This window comes from Elephantulus edwardii, unplaced genomic scaffold, assembly GCF_000299155.1.
Source record: "Elephantulus edwardii isolate Elephantulus edwardi_28Jun2011 unplaced genomic scaffold, EleEdw1.0 scaffold00033, whole genome shotgun sequence".
In the NCBI taxonomy this organism is placed as follows: domain Eukaryota; kingdom Metazoa; phylum Chordata; class Mammalia; order Macroscelidea; family Macroscelididae; genus Elephantulus; species Elephantulus edwardii.
Genome location: NW_006399783.1, coordinates 9621057 through 9645958, shown reverse-complemented (window position 1 = coordinate 9645958; position 24902 = coordinate 9621057). Strand labels below are relative to the sequence as shown.

General features: G+C 40.8%; 1 protein-coding gene and 1 pseudogene across 1 annotated transcript in view; one reads left to right on the top strand and one right to left on the bottom strand.

The window, feature by feature from the left end:
• The window catches only part of LOC102866560, a 26560-nt pseudogene extending 3706 nt beyond the window's left edge, over positions 1–22854 (top strand).
• KCNIP1 (Kv channel interacting protein 1) overlaps positions 1–24902 on the bottom strand; it is a 646152-nt gene that overhangs the window by 457003 nt on the left and 164247 nt on the right. The window lies entirely within an intron of this gene.

The following is a 24902-nucleotide window of genomic DNA, read 5'->3' as shown; positions in this document are numbered from 1 at the left end:
GATGTCACCAAACTAAGTCACTAGAGATCCCTAAATAGACTATATAGATTTCTATAAATAAGAGACTCAGAGTGGTAAAGTGAAAGCATCAGAACACTACATGATTTAAAATCAAGAAAGGTATGCATATCGCAAGAACATGAAAACAGCCGGCTATCCAACCACAAATGAATGGATTGAAATAATATGGTATATTCACAAAATGGAATACTATGCAGCACACAAGAGCAATGATTTTGTAAATTACAACCTAACTTGGGAGTTACTGGAGAGCGTTATGCTGAGTGAACTAATTCAATCCCATAAGGACAAATAACCGTATAAAACCATTGTCATAGAATGAGTATGAGGATCCAGGGTGGCCGAGGGGTGGAAGCAGAGGGGTGAGCATAGGAGGGAAGATGTGGATGTTAATCATAGGGTCACACAATTTGATAGGTGGGTGTGTGTGCGAAGGAAATGGGAACGATATGGTGTGAAAACCAATGTATTAGAACTTTGTAAATAAATCAATACAAAATAATTTTTTAAAAGAAAGCTGTGCATCAGGGTTGTATCCTTTCCCCTTGTCGATTCAATATGTATGCTAAGCAAATAATTCAAGAAGCTAGACTTTATAGAGAAGAATGTGGCATCAAGTTTGGAGAAAGACTCATAAACATCCTACATTATTCGTATGAGACAATCTTGTTTGTTGAAATTGATGAGTGTAAAGTGCTTGCTGCAAAAGATCTACAGGACTACAACCTTCCATTTGGGTTGCATTTCAATCTAAAGAAATACAAAATCCTTACTCCTTGGCCAGTTGGCAACATTATGATAGATTAATAAAAGATTTAAATATCCTACAATTTCATCTTGCTTGTATCCACAATGAACACCACTGGTATCAGCAGTTAGGAGATAAGGAGGCATATAGTCAGTCTTGGGAAAGTTTATTGTCAAGGACCTCTCTAAAGTCCTGGAAATGATATCAGTCTAAAGACTAAGGTGTGCCCAATTCAAGCCATGGTCTTTCCAATCTCTGCTATGCATCTGAGAGATGTTGTTGTTGTTATGTGCCATCGAGTCGCTTGCGACTCATAGCGACCCTATGTACAACAGCCCTAAACTCTTCTCTGTCCTGTGCCAATCGCACTGCCTCTGACACACCCATCCTGATTACCCCAGTCACTGAATCAATCCACCTCAGAGAGGGTCTTCCCCTCCTGCGCCATCCCTCCACCCTCCCAAGCATGATGTCCCTCTCCAAGGACTGGTCTCTCCTTACAACATGACCAAAATATGTTAGACTAAGCCTCAGAATCCTTGCCTCCAAGGAGCAGCCCGGTTTAACCCTTTCCAGGACAAATCTATTTCTTTTCTTGGCAGTCCATGGTACTCTCAATACTCTTCTCCAGCACCACAGCTCAAAGGCATCAATTTTCCTTCTATACTCCCTAGTCATTGTCCAACTCTCTGATGCATAACAAATAATAACAAAGACCACAGTCTGTATCAGATTCACCTTAGTCTCCAGGGAGACACCATTGCTCTTCAGTACTTTAGAGAGGTTCCTAACAGCAGACTTTCCCATCGCAATACGTCTTTTAATTTCCTGGCTGCTGGTGCCAAGAGTGTTGATTGTGGAGCCAAGCAGACTAAAGCTGTGAACAATCTCATTCTCTTCACCATCCATCCTGATGCTGCCAATTGGTCCAGTGGTGAGAATTTTTGTCTTCTTGACATTGAGCCTCAATCCATATTGAAGGCTGCAGTCCTTGATGCTCTGCAGCAAGTCCTTCAAGATGGACAACAAATAAGGATGACAAAAGAAGAATTGATGCCTTTGAGATACAATGTGAGAGAAGAGTTTGTCATGGAGTGAATATCTCATGGTCAGTCAAAAGGACAAACAGATATGTCTTGGAGAAAATGAAACCAGAGTGACCCTGGGAGGCAAGGATGACAAATCTTTACCTCACATGCTTTGACCATGTTGTTAGGAAAGGCTATTCCTTAAAACGTTCCATTGTGCTTAGAAGGGTGGAAAGTCAGTGAAAGAGGAAAACTCCCAGTGAGATAGATTGATGCAGTGACTAAGACAATGGGATCATGTATGTTGGGGATAATGAGGATGGCACAGGGCAAAACAAGGTTCATAGGGTTGCTATGAGCAGTACTCAATTTGAGAGCACCTAACAATAATAAAAACAACAAGGTTATACAGCTGGTGGGAGGGACAGCTGGAATGACAAGCAAGAACATCAACTCTCTGCTATTGTGCTCTTTACACAGGTATGTTAAGAAATACTTTTAGATCCTTTAGGAAGAAAAATAGAATCAAGAGTGTGGCTCAGTATCTTCTAAATAGTGCCTGAAAGTATATCTGGTGTCAGTGGATGGTGTGATGGCTATGGATTCCCCAAAATGCCTTCCCCCAATCTGAGCACTAAACCAGAATACTGGAAGATGCAACAAAGACTATTATAATGAAATAGAGGCTACTTCCCCTAGTACAGTAACTTTCCTTTAAAGTTAAATTGAGAAACTAAGTGGCAAGCGATATTCTATATTCTCTTAATGGATGCTGACTGTAGATGCATTTCAAGAGCTAGTGCTCCTTTAGAAAAGATAATTTCTAATGTTCTTTCAAATTGTCAATTTGGAGAGTGAAGGGGGAATGTGATTACAAGACCAAAATAACAACGATTTCTGAGACCAGCAAAAGTGTTGACTGCATGAATGTGTCATTTAAACTGCCAAAGTTCTAGCACATTTTTGATGCCAAATATACTTAATCAGTAATAGCCCTGTCCCTCAAGAAGTCTCCTAATTTGTTTTATTGCCTTTTTAGATTTGTCCCCTTTCATTTTCTAAAATATAATCATAGTTCAGCAACTCCATCTGTGAGTGATCCAGCAATGAATTCTGGTCGGTAATGATGTACAACGAGCGAATAACAATTCCTTAATCACGCTGTTTCCTCTATTGTCGTCTCATTTGAATTTACGGTTTTCAGGAAATTCAATTATATTTGCAGTTTTATCAAGAAATTACTCAGATAACTAACAGCATAACAGTTCACTTATTTGTCAGGAGTGATGCAAAGGGGGAGGAGAGAAGAAACAGCAAAAGACAAATTTGATAAAAAGCATCATGAAGAAGTTTTGCTTGCTTGGGAGATGATGGAAAGGATAGCAATTTAAGAGCCACAGATGTCAGCTTGGCCTCTACGTGAGATATAACAGTGGCCACTGAATGAAACTACCTTATAGATCAGGTGTGGACAACTCCCCTCTCTAGAGCCTTTACTGGCTTTTGCAGGCATTTGCAAAGCCCTGGCTCTCCTTCGAGGTAGACATTGATGCTGGCACACTTGGGCTCTCAGTTGCCACTTTATCATCTGAGTGTCATATTGGATGTCTGCTCCACACACACCGGAGCTCTCTGATGTCCTAGGAGAAATCTTACCTTGTTTTTAATCTTGATAATAAAAATTTCCTACATGTTCTAAGACTCATCAATAAGCTGCTTTATGCAGACGACATAACCCTACTTGTTGAAAGTGAGGACTTGAAGCATTTATTGTAGAAGATCAAAGAATACAGTCTTCAATATGGATTGCATCTCAATGTCATGAAAACAAAAATTCTTACCACTTGACTGATAGGCAACATCATGATAGATGGAGAAAAGACTAAAGTGTTCAGTGATTTAATCTTACTTGGATCCACAATCAACACCCTTGGTACCAGCAGTCAGGAAATTATGGGACATATTGTACTGGGAAATTCTGTAGTGAGGGAGCTCTCCAAATTATTGGGGAGCAATGATGTTAGTTTCAAGACTAAAGTGCCCCTGATCCAGGCCATGGTCTTTGCAATCACTTGCTATGCATCTGAGACCTGAACAGTGAATAAGGATGACAGAAGAAGAACTGATGCATCTGGTATTGGAAAACAGCACACAATAATATCCCATGGACTTCCAAAAGAACAAATAAATATATCTTAGAGAAAGTAGCAACAAGAGTGTTTCTTAGAGGCAAAGATAACAAAACTTTGAGCATGTTGCTAGTAGAAGCTATTCCTTGGAGAGTGTCATGATTGGAAAGATAGAGGGTCAGTGAAAGACAGAAAGATCCTCAAGCAGGTGGATTGGCACAGTGACTTCCACTATAGGCCTTAGTATGTCAGAGGTAATAAGAATGGCACAAGATAGAACAGGGTTCAGATCTGTTGTTCATTTTGTTATTATGGGCCATACTTTACTAGATGGTACCAAAGAAGAACAAATGTTCTAAGAAGAAAATTAATCATCACTAACAAAGTAGTCACACTTGTTGACATTCTAACTCTGCTAGGATGATTCAGCACATTACCCAACTACTACCAGAGAAAATTCAATCACTGTGTTGTTTCTCATCCTCATTCAAAGTCAAATCAGCTCCCTTCTTAGTCCCAGGTGCCATCAACCAGTTTTTCTGCATATCCCATGGGGAAAATCACTAGGAAATGGAAATAGAGTCATATTGGCGTCAGTTGGATAGTAATGATATCACCAATAAAGACCATTTATTGAGGCCAGTCTTGCAGATAGTTACCTGTCCATTACAATAGCTAATAGATGAGGCCCTGAATAAGGGTGTTCCTAAGATAAGCTAGAATTTCTGTGTGCTTCCTTGGAAGAGAGATGTAACCAGTGTATCAATTTCAACAGTCTTTTTCCAGGAAATGTTAACAAATGGCCTCTTATAAGAGACATACCCACTCTAAGACAGCAAAACTCCTACAGTAAAGGAGAAACTGGGGCAACACTTAATAGGCAACAAAATAATGCCTATTTTGTTCTACTGGAGATTACCTTGGTTGCAATCATTTTACTCATTTCACTTATTTATTCATTCTTCCATCTATTCATTCAGCAACATGAATGGTTTAGGCATGATGCTATTGTTACTGTCACCGTGGAATTTACTCCCACTCATGGTGACCTCATGTTTTCAGAGCAGTACTTTACCACAGGATTATCAGGGTGTGAACTCTCAGATACCAGTTTCCAACTCTGTCTTCCAAGGCATCTCTAAGTGGGTTTGAACTGCAGACTTTTCATCTCCTAATCAAACATACACTCAATTGTTGGCACCACCTAGAGATTTTGACTCCATGGTAGAGACTAGTAGTATATAATGACGACACCGATACAGGTTCTTTCTTCAGTTTATAAAGTAGATAGGATGACGTAGACGTAAATAGGCAATTAAAAGTTAGTGGATAAGCGCTACCAAGAGGAGTTTACAAAATGGAGCCCAGACTTGGGCACTGTGGGAGAACTTGTCAGAAGAAAAGCCATCAAAAACTTTGACACTTGAGAAGAAGAGTAGGAGTCATCCAGGTGAGAGACTGCTGCAAGTGGAAGAAACTAATACAAAGGTTTTGATATAAGAGGAGAATGGATGACTCAGCCAGGAAATTCACACCATCTGTATCAGTTAGTGTCTTGTTTGTAAGCAACAGACACTAAGCCTAACTCATCTAAAAAGAAAGGGGATTTGTCAAGAAGTATTAGCTAGCTCTTAGAATCTCTGAGAGACATTGAAACCAACTTGGAGGCCAGCATAAGTTGCTCCTGAAACAGCATCACAGATCAGTCTTGAAAAGGCACCTATGCTGGTCCCTATCACTGACTGACATGGTGGGTTTTTTTGGCCAGCATCAATGACGCCGAATTCTGGCTACTGTGCCTAGATTGGATATTTACCAGATCACTACCTTCACAACACAGGTCTTGCATGGCCCCATATTCTTAAAGTCATTGTCTCTAGTTCAAACTGTGGAGTGGGAGAGTTTAAGTGGGTAGGTTTAGGTCACTCTAGGTACAAAAGGAGACTAAACAGAGAGATTTGACATTTCTAACTATGGTGGGAGGTAGGCTCTACTGCATACAGTGGGAGATTTTCTAAATATACTGTGAAGAGATAAGCCATGACAATGAACTAATAAGAAAGAAATCATTGTGGAGAACACTGGGCCCAGTGAGGTGCATAACACACCACTGCCAAGTTGATTCTGACTTGTGGCAACCTCCATTGAATTTCTAAGGCTATAAATTTATGTGGAAGGATACTGCCTATCATTCTCCCATGAAGTAGCTGAAGGATTTGAACCACTAAACTTTCAGCTAGCAATCAGCCATGTTACCCACTGTACCACCAGGGCTCCATCAGAGGGGCATGCAACCTGTTTGATAATTGCCTTCCAAGGAATTGCAACCTCATGGAAGTACAAGGCTATGCATAAATAATACAATTGCTGTTGGTGCTATTATGTGCCATCAAGTTGCCTGCAATTCATAGTGACCCTATGTACAATAGCTCTGAAACCTGCCTGTCCTGAGCCAGTCTTACTGACTCTGACTCACCTACCCACATTGCCCTAGTTACTGTATCAATCCATCTCATCTGATGTCTTCCTCTCCTGTGCTGTCCCTCCACCCTTCCAAGCATGATATCCTTCTCCAAGGATTGGTCCCTCCTGGCCACATGCTCAAAGTATGTGAGATGGAGCTTCAAAATCGTAGCCTCCAAGAAGAAACTTAGTTTCACCCTCTCCAAGACAGACTTATTTGTTTTCTTGTTGGTCCATGGTATGTTCAGGACTCTTCCGCAGCACCACAACTTAAAGGCATCTATTCTTGTTCTATCATCCTTGGTCTTTATCCAGCTCTCTGATGCATAACAAGTAATTGCAAAGACCATGGACTGAATCAGGTACACCTTAGTCTCTAGACTGACATTGTTGCTTCTCAGTACTCTGGAAAGGTCCCTGATAGCATGTTTGCCTATTGCAATTAACTTTTTGATTTCTTGACTACTGATGCCAAGAGTGTTGATTGTGGAGCCAAGCAAGCACTGTAACTGTTAACAACCTCAATCTCTTCTCCATCTATCATGCATGGTGCTGTCAATTGGCCCAGTAGTGAGAATCTTTTTCTTCTTGATGTTGAGCTTTAATCCATATAGAAGAATACAGTACTTGACTTTCTGCAGCAAGACAATGTTGTTGTTATGTGTCATTGAGTCACCAGTGACCCTTAGTGACCCTATGTATAACAGCTCTGAACCCTGCCCTGTCCTGAGCCACTCTCACTAATTCTGACGCAGCAACCCCCCTTGCCTCAGTTACTGTATCGATCCATCTCATCTGGGGTCTTCCTCTCCTGCGCTGTGCCTCTACCCTTCCAAACATGTTGTCCTTCTCCAAGGACTGGTCTATCCTGGCCAAGTGCCCAAAGTATGTGAGACAGAGCTTCAACCTCCTAGCCTCCAAAGAGAAACTTGGTTTTACCCTCTCCATGCCAAGACCTCTCCAAAGATGAAGATGTTTATGAGAAGGGAACAAGGCTGAATTTGAACAAGGGGTTGTTGTTGTTATGTGCTGTTGAGTTGCCTGCAACTCATAGCGACCCTATCTATATAGCTTTAAACCCTACCCTATTCTGAGCCAATCTCACTGTTTTCAACACATCTATATCCATGAACCCGTTACTCTGTCAAGGGTAGAAGGAGTTAATATCAAGGTTGTAAACTAGAGTTTTATGGAAATATGATGTGGTAGAAACTATTTAAGAGTTACTGAGGTACAAATGGCTCGATTCCCTGCTGCTAATGGAAAAGTTGGTTTGGATTAACTTGTTGTTGTTGCTGTGCACTATAGAATCAGAACTGACCCATATCTGACCCTCCAGCGTGTTTTCTGAGGCAATTAGTTTCACAGGAGGAGATTGCCCATCCTTCTCCCACAAGGAAATAAAAACAAAACAAGAAACCCCACAAAACTGTCAAACAACCATAGTCATCTTCAGAAAGGTCACCACCTTTAAAAACTCGGTGGTGTGCAATTTTATTTGAAATTCATGAGGTTACCATGAATCAGAATCAACTCACTAGCACACAGTAGGGAATCCCTTTGGCGATCCATGTTAAGTAATGTAAACATTGAGTCACCCTGTCCCAAGTTCCCCCTGAGTCAGTAGGACCAGGAGAGCATAAAATTTCTCCAAAGACAAGGCTGTTGTCTAAATGTCTGGCTTCCCTTCATCAATCATTAACCTAACCTTTCAGAAGCAATTTCCATTTCATATTTGTAATGACATGTTGGATACTACAAACAGCAGGGCTGCAATTTCACACCTGAGTTCCTCTACAAGATTCTTTCAAATCTTCTTGGACATAGGTTAATGAATATGGCATGACTGTCCCAAAGGCCTGATGGATTTGTTAGGGGAGGGGCACAAGAAAGTACTAAAGGAATCTCGGAAGGCAAACTTTAAAACCTCAATAATATTGGAGGAGCTATGCCAGAAACCTACATAAAGGAGAGTGTGTCTAAATTCCTATCTGTCTGAAGAGGATTTCAGTTTTCCAGTCCCAGACACAATTCTAAATCCCTGTAAATCGCTTACAGAGTAAAAGGACCACTGGGAGATAATAATATTTTTTGTAAACACTAATTAATAATAATAATAAAAGTAATAATAATAATAATAATAGACAACCACATTTTACAATTTTTTTTAGGTCTTAAAATGTTTTAGCTTCATTTTACCATTTTTCCTTTTAGATGGACTTTTTGTAACTATATCTTTATCAAATTCTGCTCTACTCTTGATTGGTTGATGGTGGACATGGATGACTGAGGAAGCAGAATTCTCTCAGTGCTTGTGGTGAGCAGAATGATGCCCCCTCAGGTATATCCTATGGTGCAGTAAATGATTTAATACTGCTTTTCTGTTGCTGTTGTTGTAGGGTCCTGTTCAATCATTTCTGACTCTTTGCAATTTTATGTACAACAGAATGAAACACAACAAGGTCCTGCATCATCCTCACAGGCTGTGCTATGCTTGAGCCCAGTACTTCCACTATTGTGTCGTCCCATCTCCTGGAAGGTCTTCCTGGCTTTTAGCTGACCTGCTTTACCAAGCAATAAGTCTGTGAGACAAAGCTTTACTGTTCTCTCTCCCAAGGAACATGCTGGTAGCTCTTCTTCCAAGACAGACGTATTCATTCTGGAAGGCTTTGGTATATACAACACTCTTCACCACCACTACAACTCAAATACACTAATTTTTCTTTGGTCTTCATTATTCATTATCCAGCTTTTGTAATTGGAAATGTTATGGATTGGGTCAGGCACAGCTGAGTTCTCAAAGTAATATCTCTTCTCTTTAACACTTTAAAGAAGTCTTTTGTAGTAGATATGCCCAATAGAATCAGTCATTTGATTCCTTATCTATTGTTTCCAAGAACCTTAACTCTGGATTCAAGTAAGATGAAATCTTCGGCAATACCTGTTATCTGATCCCTGGTTTTTGGACTTGCCAGCTATCACAAATGGGAGCTCTGGAAGCAAAGTCTTTAAGGAGTTGTTCTGTTACCCCAAAGGGCATGCATTTCCGGCCATTCCAACATAATAGCTTCTCTAAGAATGAAAGGTGGGCAATCTCCTCTCATCCAATTTACTGCTTTGGAAACCTCCTAGAGTATCAGTTATGAGTTCGTTCCTACTCAAAGACAATGAATGAGTGCATGGACCATTTCCTTGACAGTTCAGAAAGTCTATGACAGTTCAGAAAGTCTATGTATATGAGGCAAGGGGATTGGATACCAATAAAGGAGTTTATCTTTTGCTTTTTGAAGAGAGGAGCGAACTGAGGCAAGTAGGTAGAGGAAAAAAAGTGCAACAATAAATGAATGGAAATTCAAAATATCTGCAAATGTTCATTAAAATTAATAAAATAAAAAATTTTAAAAAGAAATGTATATGAAATATTGCAGCCAATTGTCTTTAACCTGTGCCTTGTAGGCACCAGTTTTATGCTGATCATTATAAAATAAATAATTCATACGGTCCATATCCTAGTCCATTGAATTTGTGAAAGCATTTATATTACATGTGAATGAAGGGAGAATTTAAGTTGCAGATAGAATTTTTTATAATTAGCTGGCTTTAAAAGAGATTATCAGACCCGCCTTAGGTTATCCAGGAGGACCCATTATGCTGCATTTTTCACAAATAACATGCCCCTGTAAATAATACACTCTGAAATATATATATAACTTACACAGTGTGCATAAGAAACTAACAAAGAAAAGCCTTGAAAGGCTTTCAAAAATGGGTACACTGCTTGCCTAAATATACAATAATTATAAAGCTCCTTTAAATGTGGAAAAAGGAGGCAGAAAAGTGAGAATGGAAGAGTCTTGAAGTTAATGATGATAGTTTTGAAGTTGGAGTAAGGAGTCCATGAGCCAAGGAATGTACGCTGTCGGCCCCTCAAACTCAAAATCTCACTGCTATTAGTCAAGGTAGACATGGCTGGCATTCCATTGAGTTTCTCCCGCTGTAAATCACACACAAGGGGTTGCTCAGCTTTCTCCCTTAAGCAGCTGGTGGATCTCACCGCCAGAGAGGTGGGCCTTTGGGTTAATAGTGAAACTCCCTATAGACTAGGCCTCTAGAAGCTGGACCAGGCAAGGAAACGCATGCTTTGCAGAGCCTCCAGAATAAGCCCAGTCATGCTAACACTTGAATTTACATCATTTAGTGCTATTGTCCCAAAGGACAGCAAGAGAATAAATTTGTGCTGTTTTAAGTCACTGAGTGTGCTGTAATCAAGCATATTTTCAGACTTGCTTTTCCTAATAAATGATGAACCTATTTCTCCTTCAGAATATGAGATTGTGAATGTTGTTCTTGTTGTCATGTGTCATCAAGTTGCTTACGACTCACAACGACCCTGTGTACAACAGTTCTGAACCCTGTCTATCCTGAGCCAACCTCATTGCATCTGACACATCTACCCTATTAACACACCTATCCCCATTACCCTAGTCACTGGGTCAATCCATCTCATCAAGGGTCTTCCTCTCTTGCACTGTCCCTCCGCGCTCCCAAGCATGATGTCCTTCTCCACAGACTGTCACTCCTTGCAACATGCCCCAAAGTATGTCAGAGCTTCAGAATCCTTGCCCTAAGGAGCAGCCTGGTTTCATCCTCTCCAAGACAAACGTATTTGTTCTCTTAGCATCAATACTCTTATCCAGCACCACAGCTTAAAGGCATCAATTCTCCTTTTATCACCCCTAGCCATTGTCCAGGTTTCTGATGCATAGCAAGTAATTGTGAAAACTGTGGCTTGGATCAGGCTCACCTTTTTCTCTAGACTGACATCATTTCTCTTCAGAGGTCCCTGACAGAAGACTTTCCAAATGCAATTGACTTAATTTCCTGGCTGCTGGTACCAAGAGTGCTGATTGTAACACCAAGATAACTGAAGTTGTTAACAGTCTCATGCTCTTCACTGTCTATCATGATGCTGCCAATTGGCTCAGTAGTGAGAATCTTTGTTTTCTTCATGTTGAGCTTCAACCCATATTGAAGGCTAGAGTCCTTGACCTTCTGCAGCAAGTACTTCAGGTCTTCCTGAGTTTCTGAAAGAAAGGTTGTATCATCAACTGTGAAAACTAGGCCAGGTGTTGATCGTGGAACAGACTACCACTCATATGCAAGTTCAAGCTGAAGCTGAAGGTTAAATAAAAGCCACAGAAACCAAAATTTGACCTGGAGTCTATCCCACTTAAATTTCAAAACTTTCTCAGGAACAGATTTTAGGCCTTGAACACTAATGAGCAAATATCAGATAAGCAGTGGCTGGATATCAAGAACATCATTTGTGAAGAATGCAAGAGGTCATTACAAAAGCTGAGGAGGACGAAAACACCAAGAGGGATGTCAAAGGAGACTCTGAATATTGCACCAGAGCACCAAGAAGCCAAAGTAAAGGGAAGAAATCAAGAAATAAAGGAGCTGAACAGAAACAGAAGATCGTGAATAGGGAAAAAAAAGTTATCTGAACTACAGGGAGTTAATTGTGTTGTTATAACTTATAGATATATTAAAAATATACCTTTGAATTAGTTCTGAAGTGCTGTATAACCTGTTAGTTATAATTTTAAAAAATTCCCTGAGACCTTGTCAGCCAGACAGCCTTCTGATTTGTTTTCAGGTGGTCATGCCTAACTCTGGCTGGAATAAACTTGACCCACTCCTTGCCATTGAGCTGATTCCAACTCAGAGCAACCCTATGCTGTCTTTGTTAGGGGCCTTCAAGTTAACTTGCACTTATAGAAAACTTATTAACAATCTGAACCTATCCTGTGCCATCTTCATCATCGCTTGTCCACTTGAGCCCCTTGTTTCAGTCACTGTACCAATTCATCTCGTTGAGAGTTCTTATCTCTTTCATGGCTCCTGCACTTTCCCAAGCATGATGTGTTTTCCCAAGGACTGACCCCTCCTCACAATACACAGAAAGCATGTGAGATGAAGTTTCCCTGTCCATGCCTCTAAGGAACATACTGGTTGCTCCAAGACATGTTGGTTTGTTCTTTTTGCAGTGCTAGGGATATTCAGTACTCTCTTCCAACACCACAGCTCAAAGACAGTGGTTCTCTTTCTGTCATCTTGATTCACTGTCCAACTTTCAGATGTATACCAAGTAATTGAGAAGAACATGGCTTGGACTGAGTGCCCCTTCATGTTTACATTGATATTGTTTCTCTTTAACACTTTGGAGAGGTCCTTGACTGTAGCTCTTCTCAATGAAATGTGTCTCCTGATCCTCTGACTGCTGGTACCAAGGATGTTGATTGTGAATCGAAGTAAGATGAAATAGTTGACAATTTCAATCTTATCTCCATCGATCACGATATTGCCTATTTGCCCAGGAGTGAGGATTTGCATTTTCATAATTTTGAGATGTAAGTCATACTGAAGGCAATATTTGAAGTCCTCTTCACTTGTGTCATCTGCATAACACAGGTTGTTGATGAATCTTCCTCTGATTGTGAAGCCATAAAGGACAGAGTAAAATTGCTCTATTGGGTCTCTAAGGTTGTAGCAATGGGCTAAAGTATATTGGAGATGATGAGGATAACACAAGATAGAGAAGGTTCTTAGTGCATGGCCGCTTCCACTTCTAGTATGTTCAAGGATAATGAAGAGAGCAATGAGAGCAGCTCAATAGATTTTAAACTGTCAATGTCTTAGGTTATATATTGCATGTTTATGAAAAATTGAATGGAACAGATGGTGGGATGGCAGTCTTCCTGGTCTTGGCACAAACATCTACAAGCTGAATCAATCAAGCACTTTGGCCTTTGCCCAGGGAATGCAGCAGAGAGTCCAGGGAACAGACAGGAGAAAAGGATTTGGAGCAATTACCACCCCAACACAGACCTTTCACTTTCTTTAGGGTAAACTGTGCATTGAGACCCTAATAATTAAGCCCCAAAGAGACTTTTTTGAAGGTGAGAAGCTGTTAAGAGTAAGTGGGAAGAGAGAGAGTATGGGACAATGCTGTAGGAAATAGGAAGTGTATTGTAAAAAAACTGCTGCATGGGATATGTGAGCACAATGTACAAACCCAGGAGGGAAGGGGCAAACTTCCCAAAAGGCCTTTAGTTTCTCAGCTAGAATGCAGATTCAAATCCAGGCTCTCACATTCACCATGTGACCTTAATCATTTTTGCACCTCAGTTTGAAAATGGGACTAATATATGGGAAGCACCTCACAAGGTGGCCGTGCCAATTCAAAACTAATGCCAGCAAAGCACTTTGTAAACGGTGGTGGGAACCTACTCCAGAATTTCCCCTCCATCCACTCTTTCTATCTTCTCTTTCACAGCCATAGAAATGTCACCAGCCTACCCATTAAATCTAGTTGTCAAGAAAATATCTACAATGAAGATGAGGAGAAGGTGAAACCAGGCTGCTCCTGGAGGCAAGGATTCTGAAGCACATGTTTTGGGCCTGTGGCTAGGAGGGACCAGTCTTTGGAGAAGGACATCATGCTTGGAAGGAGCATATGAGAGGAAGACCCCAGATGAGATGGATTGATACAGGAACTGGAATAATGAGGGTGGGTGTGTCAGAGACAGTAAGACTGGCTCAGAATAGGACAGGCTTCAGAGCTACTGTATATAGGTCACTATGATTTACAGGCAACTCGATGGCACATAACAAGTATTCATTATAATAGACATGAGTGTGTCTTATTATAATAAAATGTCTGTCTTACAGTGTTCTGACCTAACAAACAGTCTCCCTGAGATTGAACTCTGGCTGCCCTGCCTCATTACTGAACATGACCCAGTGCTTCTCTTAGCTTGCTGGGTGATCTGGTATAATTGTTGTCTGATTGAGAAGAGCTATTTATACATTCACTCATTTCACAAGCACTAACTGAACAGCTATAATTATTGTTGTTGTGGTTATGTGCCATCGAGTGTCTTGTGATTCATAGTGACCCTATGTACAACAGCCCTAAAGCTTGCTCTATCCTGTGAGAACTTTACTGTGTCTGACATACCTACCCCCATTACCCCAGTCACTATATCAATCCATCTCATCGATGGTCTCCCTTTCTCTGTTCTTCCCCCTTTCCAAGCATGATGTCCCTCTCTAAGGACCAGTCCCTCTGTGTAACATGCCCAAAGTATGTCAGACAAAGCCTCAGAATCCTTGACTCTAAGGAACATTCCGACTTCACCCTCTCTAGGATGAACCTGTTTGTTCTCCTAGCAGTCCATGGTATAGTCAACACTCTTCTCCAGCACCACAGCTCAAAGGCATCAAGTCTCTTTCTATCATCCTTAATCATTGTCCAGCTCTTTGATGCATAGCAAGTGGTTGCAAAGACTATGATTTGGATCAGGTGCACTTTAGTCTCCAGAGTGACTTTGTTGCTCTTCAGTACTCTGGAGAGGTCCCTGACAGCTGACTTTCCCAATGCAAATAGTCTCTTGATTTCCTGCCTTCTGGTACCAAGAGTGTTGATTGTGGAGCCAAGCAAACCGAAGCTGTTAACAATCTCAATCTCTTTATCATCTATCATAATGCTGCAAATCGGTCCAGTGGTGAGAATCTTTGTTTTCTTTATGAGGAACTTCAATCCATATTGAAGGCTGCAATCCTTGATCTTCTTCAAGCAGCAAGAGCTTCAGGTCCTCCTCAGTTTTAGCAAGTAGGGTCGTGTCATTTGCATAATGCAGATTGTTGACGAATCTTCCTCCAAACCTCATACCACATTCCTCCTCATATAGCCCAGCCTCTTGGATGATCTGTTACACATATAAATTGAAAGGGTATGGAGACAGAATATATCCCTGCCACATACCCTTCCAGATTTTGAACCATGTAGTGTCTCCCTGCTCTGTTCTGATGACTGTCTTCTGGTCCAAATATAGGTTTTGCATAAGCACAGTCAAGTGTTCTGGGATTTCCATTCTTCTCAGAGTTAGCCACAGCTTGTTGTGATCCACGCAGTCAAATGCCTATGCATTGTCAGTGAAGCACAAATTCCTCTGGTATTCCCTGCTTCAGCCAAGATCCATCTAACATTAGCTGAAATATCCCTAGTACCACGGCCCCTTCTAAACCCAGCCTGCCATATATCAGGTACTATTTGAGGCACTGAGAGTCTTGCCTTCCTAACAGGCTCTTTATTTGTCATCTTGGTATCCAGGTGATTGATAAGAAAATCAAGGCCCACAGTGAAGAAGATGCTGGCCCATGTTCACAGAGCTGGCTAGCCAGGGAGGGCAGAATACCTGCTCCCTTTTCATCATGCTGTAATCTCCAACCCTGAGCCTTTTTCCTGCCAGAGTTGTTGTTGTTGTTGTTAGTTCCTGGCACTACAGCTCCAACTCACGGCAACTTTACATAAAAGAACATGAAATGTCCAGCCAAGTAAGTATTTTCTGACTTAATGAGTAAATGAATTAGTGACTCCCAGTCTGGTACGCTTTCTATGGCCCACATCAAAATAATTGGAAAGTGAATAGATGTGCAGGAGATAAATGGTAGTTGGTACTTTCCACTGGATTGCCCCAATTCAGCTTTCCTTCTGTAAAGACGGAGCTGGGCTTTCATTTTCTCTCTGCTCTCAGGATGTCGCAGCTGCAACCAAGTAAAACCGCACTGCGATGAGCAATACTGTGCACGTGGCCAGACCTGCAGCTCATCTAGGGCCCAGAGACCTTGTTGAAAGGAAACACGGCTTCTACGAGGATGGTAATTTTTGGCATTTTGAAAGATTTCTTTACTTTAAAAAATATTTTATTGTGTCCTAAGTGAATCCTAAGTGAAAGTTTTCACAAAAAAGTCAGCTCAACTCAACTCATTACCATCAATGGGAAAGACTCTGTGAGTCAGAACCAACTCATAGTTGATCCTCCAGCAAGTTTTCAGAGGCTGCAAATAACATGGGGGCGGGAGGGCATTGCTTACCTTTCTCCCTAGAAACAGCTTGTGCATTCGAATCACCTGCTTTTGGATCAGCGGCACAGCTCCCTATCCATTAGACCACCAGAGCTATTGTTAAAAATATTAGGTTCCTAATTAAACATTTTCATACAGCATTCCATGACATTGGTTACAATTTTCCTGTGTCAGCATTCTGATGATTTCCACTCTCTTCCTTCTGTTGCCATGGATCTAGTTAGTTTCCCTGCCTCTCCTTATTTTCTTATTTTGCTTTAGGGTGAATATTGACTATTCAGTAGCCTACGTTTCTTGTTTAAGGGAGCACATTGTTCATAGGTGATTTTGTTTGTATTATAAATAATTTATTATCTGACTGAAGGATGACTTCAGAAGTAGTTTCAATTCCAAGTTCAAAGGGTATACTAAGGAGACAGTTTCTACTCATTCAGGAATTCTGCCTTTGGTTTGTTTCTGTGGTTTTGGAGGGTTTTTTTAGAAATTTGAATTTTATTCTACATATTGCTTTCATTGTACCAAAAATCCTCTGTTATGTCACTAGTCACAACAGGCCGTTGTGGTTGTCAGGCACCGTCTCGTTCTTCTGTGTCATCCAAGTGGGGGCGATGGCCCATGTGGGCTATTTTTCTCGTGGACCAGTTTCTTATTTGAGTCCCTGATTTCTTTTATTGGATTTTATTCAAGAGATCAATAACTGTGTATTAGGTGACTGCTCTCAAGGTTTTAAAACCTCAGACACTATTCATCAAATAGTGATGTAGCCCATTATCTTTATGAGTTATGTTATGCCAAATGACTGAATTATCCCACAAGACAGTGATAGTATTTTAATCCAACTCATTAGTGTTTGAGTATGTCTAGGAAGTCTCTGTAACTGTGCCCCATTAGATAGTATAAATATATTAAGACACATACAATGCTCACAACCCTGTAGATACCGATGCCTAAAGATGCACCCACAGATGTGCACACATGGTCATATACTATTGTTGTTAGGCATCACTGAGTCAAGTACAAATCATAGTGACCCTAGGAACAACAGATGTGAACCTGTCTTTTCCTGTTCTGTCCTGTACCGTTCTTAACATCTCTCTTCTATCATCAGCCTTTCCTTACCCTGTGCCATCCTCATCATCTCTGACTTGGGCGCCTGGCAGCAGTTACTGTGTCAATCTATCTAGTTGAGGATCTTTCTCTTTTTCACTGCTGCCCCTCTCTGAGGAACAGCCTTTCCTCGCATGTCCAAAGTGTATGAGATGAAGCTTTTTCACTTTGCCTCCAAGGAACATTCTGGCTTCATTTTCTCTAAGACCTATCCGTTTGTTATTTTGGTAGTCCTTGCGACATTCATTACTCTTCTCCAACACCACAGCCTAAAGACATCACATTTTCTTCTGCTATTCATTGTCCAGTTCTCTGCAGCATAGAAATAGATTGAAAAGTCCATGGCCTGAATCTAGGCACATCTCAGTCTTCACACTGACCTCATTGCTCCTCAGTAGTTTGGAGAGGTTTCTGACAGTGGTCTCACCCAATGCAATGTGTTTCCTGATTTCCTGACTTCTGATCCAAAGGGTGTTGATTGTAATCTCAGATTATGAGCTGTAGTCAACTTGATGGCACATAACAACAACAACAACAACAACAACAGAAACAAAGAGTGACCATCCACTTATGAAATAGTAGGCCTATGAAACTCCTATGAACAACAGAGAAACCCTATGAAACTGTAGAGTTTATGTACTCATATAATTGTTGTTGTAAACTGTTGAGTCAGAACTGACCCGGCTTTGACAAGCACTGTGGCATTTGGACAAGAACAAACTGGGAGGAGGGTAGAGAGAATAGTGCAACAATGAATGAGTGGAAGCCCAAAATCTCTGTAAATGTTTATGAAAATTAATAAAATATAATTATAGAAAAAAAAAAAAGAAACTGACCTATAGCTGACCCTCCAGTGGGTTTTCAGAGGCAGCAATCACACGGGAGGAGATTGTCCATCCTTCTCCTGTGAAGCAGCTGGTGGATTTAAACCATGTGCTTTAGGGATTGCAAATTCTTACCACTAGGGTCAACTTGGGGGACCTTACCCATATTGTGTTTTGCCTATTCCATTACCAAAAAAATCACATATATCTAACATCTAGAAAGTGATTTCCCCTCCTTCTCTCTTCCATCCCTCATAACTATCAAAGAACGTTTCTTTCTGTGTGTGTGTTTGTATTCTTGATTTATGTAACAATGCAACCATGTTTGCCACATTGTAATTGACTTGATTCACTCACCATTACATCCTCCAGATCCATCTATAAAATGTTTTGAAGATTCCTTGATGCCAACTAAATAGGCAAGTGCTCAAATCTACCAGTTGCTCCATGGGAGAAAGGTGAGCAATCAATCACCTCCTATGTGATTTATAGCCCCCCAAAACTCACTGAAGCATCAGATAAGAGCTGGTTCTTACTTGATGGCAGTGAGGGAATGAGTATTCCATTGCAAATAGGTTAAAGAATGTCTTTATCCATTATTTGTTGATGGGCACTTATGTTATTTCCTTCTCTTTGCTGTTGTGAATAATGTTGCAGTGAATACAGGTATGCATTTATCTATTCACATCACAGCTCTTTTATCCCCAAGGTCTATAAGTAAAGGGTAGATTGCTGGACCATTGTTGTTGTTGTTGTTATATGCTGTCAATTTACTTGCAACTCATACTGACCCTATGCACAATAGCTCTGAACTCTGTCCTATCCTGAGCCAGTCTTACTGTCTTTGACACACCTAACTTCCATAATCCCAGTTACTTATGTCAATCCATCTCATCAAGGATCTTCCTCTTTTGTACTGTCTGTCCACTATTCCAAGCAAGATGTCCTTCTCCAAGGACTGGTTCCTCTTGGCAACATGCCCAAAGTATGTGAGATGAAGCTTCAAAATCCTTGCCTCCAAGGAGGCACCTGGTTGCACCTTCTCCAGGACAGAACTGTTTGTTCTCTTGGAGGTCCATGGAATATTCAACACTCTTCTCCAGAACCATAATTCAAAGGCATCAAACTACCATACCATTTTCCATAATTGTATTATTTTATAATACCACAACAGCATGTAAGCATTCTAAACGCCCCACAACTTTGCTAGTGTTTCTTTTTTTCTGTTTGGTTTTTGGTAAGTGCCACTTTTGCAGGTGTGAGATGGTCTTTTTTGTAATTTTGATGTTCATCTCTCTAAAGGCCTAGGGAAGAAACAAACTCACGTGATTTCCAAACATAAGTATGTGGAAATCAAAGAAATATGTTACTTGGAAGGATTTCCCAAGACCTTTGACCAAAGAACCATTGCATGGCACTACTCAGAAAGTTCTCTTTTGTGTCACATACTTTGGGCATATTGTGAGGGGAGGCTATTATTCCTCGGAAAAGGACATCATACTTGGAAAGGTCAGAAAAAGAGAAGAAGACTCAACAATATGGACTGATACAGTGACTGCAGCAATGGGTTCAAGTATATCAGAAATGATGAGGATGACACAGGATTAGGAAGAATTCAGATCTATTGTTCTTATGGTCTCTAGGAATCATATTTGACTCAATATTACCTAGCAACAATAGAAAGCTCTCTGGTAACAAGTTGGAAGTGAGAGTTTACTTGGGGTGGGAGGAGTTGGGGGAGCTGGCATTAGATGACTTACAGATCAAGTCAAGACAATAGATGGAAAAAAGAAAAGTCAGGGATGGTGGGCAGATGAAAGAGCTGTTCCCTACCCCTGTGTCCACCTGATTTCCAGTTATAAAGGAGTCTTCAGGGGAGGAGAAGAGGCTGCACTAGGAATATGCTCCCCTAGAGACATCCGGGCTGGATAATGAAATTCCACCAAAAATAGTTCTTGAATTCCTACAAGGCACAGATCACTATACCTGGGGCTGAGAAGAGCAGCTGTATAGTCCCTGCCCTTGGGGACCTCTGAGAAAACAGTGAAACCAGCAGTTTCAACTCAAGTCGTGTATAGCTAAAGCACAGGCAGTGCAGGTGCAGGAGAAGGGTACAGCCTAGAGAGGACTTCCGAAAGAGGGAGTGTGAACAATATGAGCATAAGCCTAGGCAGAGAATATGGTGGAGGAACTCAGGGAATGGAGGTGCTGGTAGTAGTGAGGAGCCAGAAGGGAAAAGATGAGCAGAGAACAGCAGTAGTGAACAACAATGGCTATACGCCAACAAGCTGGCTGAATCGACTCTTCAGTGAAGTGTCTGTTCATCCCCTTGGCTCACTTTTGAAAATAACTGAGTTATTTCTCTTTTTTGTTATTAAGTTGTTGACACTTTTAATATATTTTCAAGATTAGACTATTGTTAGATATGTTATTGCCAAATCCTTCCCCCACACTGTAGGTGTTTTTGTACTCTCTTGGTGAAGTCTTTTGATGGTCCTAAGTATTTCATTTTTAGGACATCACTGTTATCCCGTTTATTTCTGTCTTCTGCACATTTTTAGTTTTGTTTGATAGACTACTTATGCTGAAAAATTAGGTTCTGTAGCTTTGACTATTTGTTACTTCCAGGAACATTATAATTTTAGCTTTTAAATTTAGGCCTTTGGTCCATTTTATGTATGGTGGGGGTATAAATCCTGTGTAATTTTTTTATACAAATGGATATCTAGTTTTTCCAGCACAATTTTTTAAGAGACTGTTGTTTTCCATTGAATGGACTTTGACCCTTTGTCAAAGATCAGCCTTTTATGTATGTCTGGATTTACTTTTGAGTTTTTAAATGTATTATATGTCTGTCATTCAACCAGTCTCAGGCTGTTTTAATTATTGTCACTGTATTATGATTTTTTTAAATTGGGAAATACAAGCCTTCCACTTTTTTATTTTTAATTTTGTTTTAGCTATTCAGGGATTATTTTTTTTCAGTGTAAATTTGGAAGTTAGTTTTCCCATCTCATTCTTGGCATGTGGACTGGGATTGTGTTGTATCTATGTACCATTTGGAGAGTATTAACATTATCACAGTGTTAAGTCTTCCAATCCATGAGCGTGGAATGTTTTTCCATTTATGCAGATGTCTTTTGGTTTCTTGCAAGAATGTTTTATCATTTTCTTTGTCTAAATCTTTAATGCATAGCTCTGATGACCTAGACCATAGGAAGTTGCACTGCCAACCCAAACATGTTGACTTTGTGGCAGTTTGAATCCACTAGCACCTCTGCAGGAGAAGGATGGGAGGTCTCTGGTATGATTTACCACCTCCTGAAAACCCATTGGAGGGGCTGGACAATGAATAAGGATGACAGAAGAATCCATGCCTTTGAGTTGTGGTGATTGAGAAGAATATTGAATATCCCATGAACTGCCAAAAGGTCAGTCTTGGAAAAAGTGAAGCCAGAGTGTTCCTTACAGGCAAAATGGCAAAGCTTCATCTCTCTTACTCTGGATGTGTTGCTGAAAGAAGCTGTTCTTTGGAAAGGGACATTATGCTTGGAAAGATGGAAAGTCAGCAAAAGAGAGGAAGACTGCAAATGAGATAGATTGACACAGTGATGGCAGCAATGGGCTCAAGTGTGTCAGAGATAATGCAAATGGCACAGGAAAGGACATGGTTCAGGTTTGTGGTCCATAGGTTCACTATGAGTCATACTTAACTCGATGACACCTAACAACAACATCAATATGTTGCACTGAAGCTGTTAATTATTTAATCTCATTTGAATTCATGATCAACTTTCTTGGTATCAGCAGTCAAAAAATCAGAAGAGATACTGCATTAGAAAATTCTGCTCTGAAGGATCTCTCCAAAGTGCTAAAGAGCAATGATGTCAAGCCATGGTCTTTTCAAGTACTTCCTTTGCATCTGAAAGTTAGACGATGAATAAGGATGACAGAAGAAGAAGTGTTGGCTTTGAGTTGCAGTGTTGGAGAAGACTGCTGAATATCCTGTGAACTGCAAACACCCCCGGATAATTCTGACATGGAGGGAGTGAAACCAGGGTGTTCATCAGAGGCAAAGATGGTGAAACTTGACTCACGTACTTTGGGCATGTTTTCAGGAGGGGCCAGTCCTTGGAAAAGGACATCATGCTGGGAAAGTGGAGCGTCAGAGAAGGAGAGAGACGCCTACCAATATGGACTGAAACACTGACTGTGAGAATAGGATTGACGGCACTGTAGCAGAGGTGATGGAGAAGACCAAGGACGCTCTGGCTGTGCACCGTGCCTTTCTTTGGTGTGCAGAAAAGACTGGCCATTAACACAGACCAATGGAAGACAATTCAAAGTGCAGAGCAGCCTTGCAGGCTTTCAGCCTGATGCCATGCTCTTGAGAAAGAGTGGATAGAATGTGCCCATGACATTGGTGGTATCCGGGCAGAAAAAGAATGCAAGATAGAATATGATGATTTGAGAGAATATTTTCTTTGTCAGAAAATGATTACATGGATGGCTGCCACCCAGAAGCAGAGGGCCCAGCTGATAAAGGAAAGAAGTACACACATTCACCCTACCACATGGGCAAGGAGGCGCCCCAGCCCTGAGCTGAGCACCTGCCGATCACTAGAGGCTGGACTTCATGTTCTGTCTTCTTCACTGGAAAGAGTCTTAAATAAAAACTTGGTTAAAGTGTCTAAAATAAAAGGTTGTTCCATTCTAAGAAAAAAAGAATGGGGTTAAGTATGTCAGAGATCTTGAGGATGGTACAGAAAAGGTCAAGATTCAGATCAGTAGGACAGAGTTGCTACGCATTGTGCATATCTCAATGACACCTAACAATAGCAACATAAATGATACTGTTTTATTTCCTTTTTGGAATTTTCTGTGCTACTATAGAAGGATCCAAGTGATTTTCCTTTGTAAATCTTGTACCCTGCAACTTTGCTGAAGCTTTCTACATTTCAGTAACTTTTTCGTGGTGTCTCTAGAATTTCTGTGTATAGAATTATGTCACCTGCAGAGAGTAATAATTTTTAATTGTTGTTGTTTTTGTTGTTGTTGTGTACTGTCAAGTCAGAATCAACCCACAGCTCACCCTTGTTATTATGGGTGGTGACAGCGACTGATATTGACCTTATGAACAATAGCTCTGAACCCTGCCCTATTCTGAGCCAATCTCATCATCTCCAACATGCCTACCCCCATCACCCTAGTCACTGAGTCAATCCATCTCATCCAGGGTCTTCCTCTTCTGTGCTGACCCTCTAGCCTTGCAAGCATGATGTCCTTCTCCAAGGACTGCTCCCTCCTGGCAACTTGCCCAAGGTATATGAGATGGAGATTCAAAATCCTTCCTTCCAAGGAAATACTTGGTTTCACCTTGTCCCTTAGATCTCTCTAATTTGAATACTCTTGATTGTCTTAGAGCTCTAGGTAGGACTTAGAGTTGTTGTTGTACCGTCAAGTCCATACCGACCCATAGCTGATCCTTCAGTGATTTTCAGAGCCAGTTAATCACATGGAAGGAGACTGTCCATCCTGCTCCCGTGGAACAGCTGGTGGACTTGAACCACATGTCTTCAGGATTGCAGCACAGCGTAGCTTTTTGCCACTGGACCACTAAAGCCCAGAGACAGAGGAGAATATTAAATAAAAGTGCTTGAAGTCCTGCTTATATTGCCACACCATGCTGACCTGGCTGCAGGGTGCTCTTGATTCATCAACCTTGTTTGCGCCTTTCATTCAGTTTATTCTTCCAGTTGATGGTTAGTCTAATTCTTCATCCTTCCATTTGATTATCAAAATCCCAATGTTGACATTTCTATTTCTTTTACGTGGTTCCCTTTTTTTAAACATTCCAGTCACCCATTATTATCAATGCATCTTGATTGCATGTTCGATCGATCTCCGACTGTAAAAGTTGGTAAAAATCTTCTTATTTCCTCTTCCTTGCCTCTAGTTGTTGGTGCATATATCTGAGTGATAGTGGTATTCACTGACCTTCCTTGTATGTGTATGGATATTATCCTGTCACTCACACTATTGTACTTCAAGATGGATCTAGCAATGACTTTTTTAACTATGAAAGCAACTCCATTTTTTCTCACCTTTTCTTCTCCAGAGTAATCTATCATATGATCATCTGACTCAAAATGCCCCATGCCAGTCCATCTCATCTCCCCAATGCCTAGTATGTCAATATTTATGCGTTCCATTTCTTCCTTAACAATATCTCATTTTCCTACATTCATGGTTCTCACATTCCATGTCTCTTTGCCGTAGGAGGTTGTTATTATATGACTAAGCCACCATCAGTCTACATAGAATTGTGCTACTAATCCAAAGGCTAATCTTCTCTAGTGGTTTGAATCTACCAGCTGCTCCATAAGAGAAAGATGGACAATCTCCTCTTATGTGATTTACCTTGAAGACCCAGTGGTGGGTCAGATATCAGTGAATGCAATGAGTAAGTAACACTGTTACTGTGTTTTTATGTGCTCTCCAGTGAGAACCAGCTCATAGCCGACCCTCAGGTGAGTTTTCAGAGACTCTACATTGCATGAGTGTAAATTGCTTATCTTTCTCCCTTGGAGCAGCTAGTGGATTTGAACTCTGCTTTGTGTTAACGGCATTAATTATTATTATATTTATT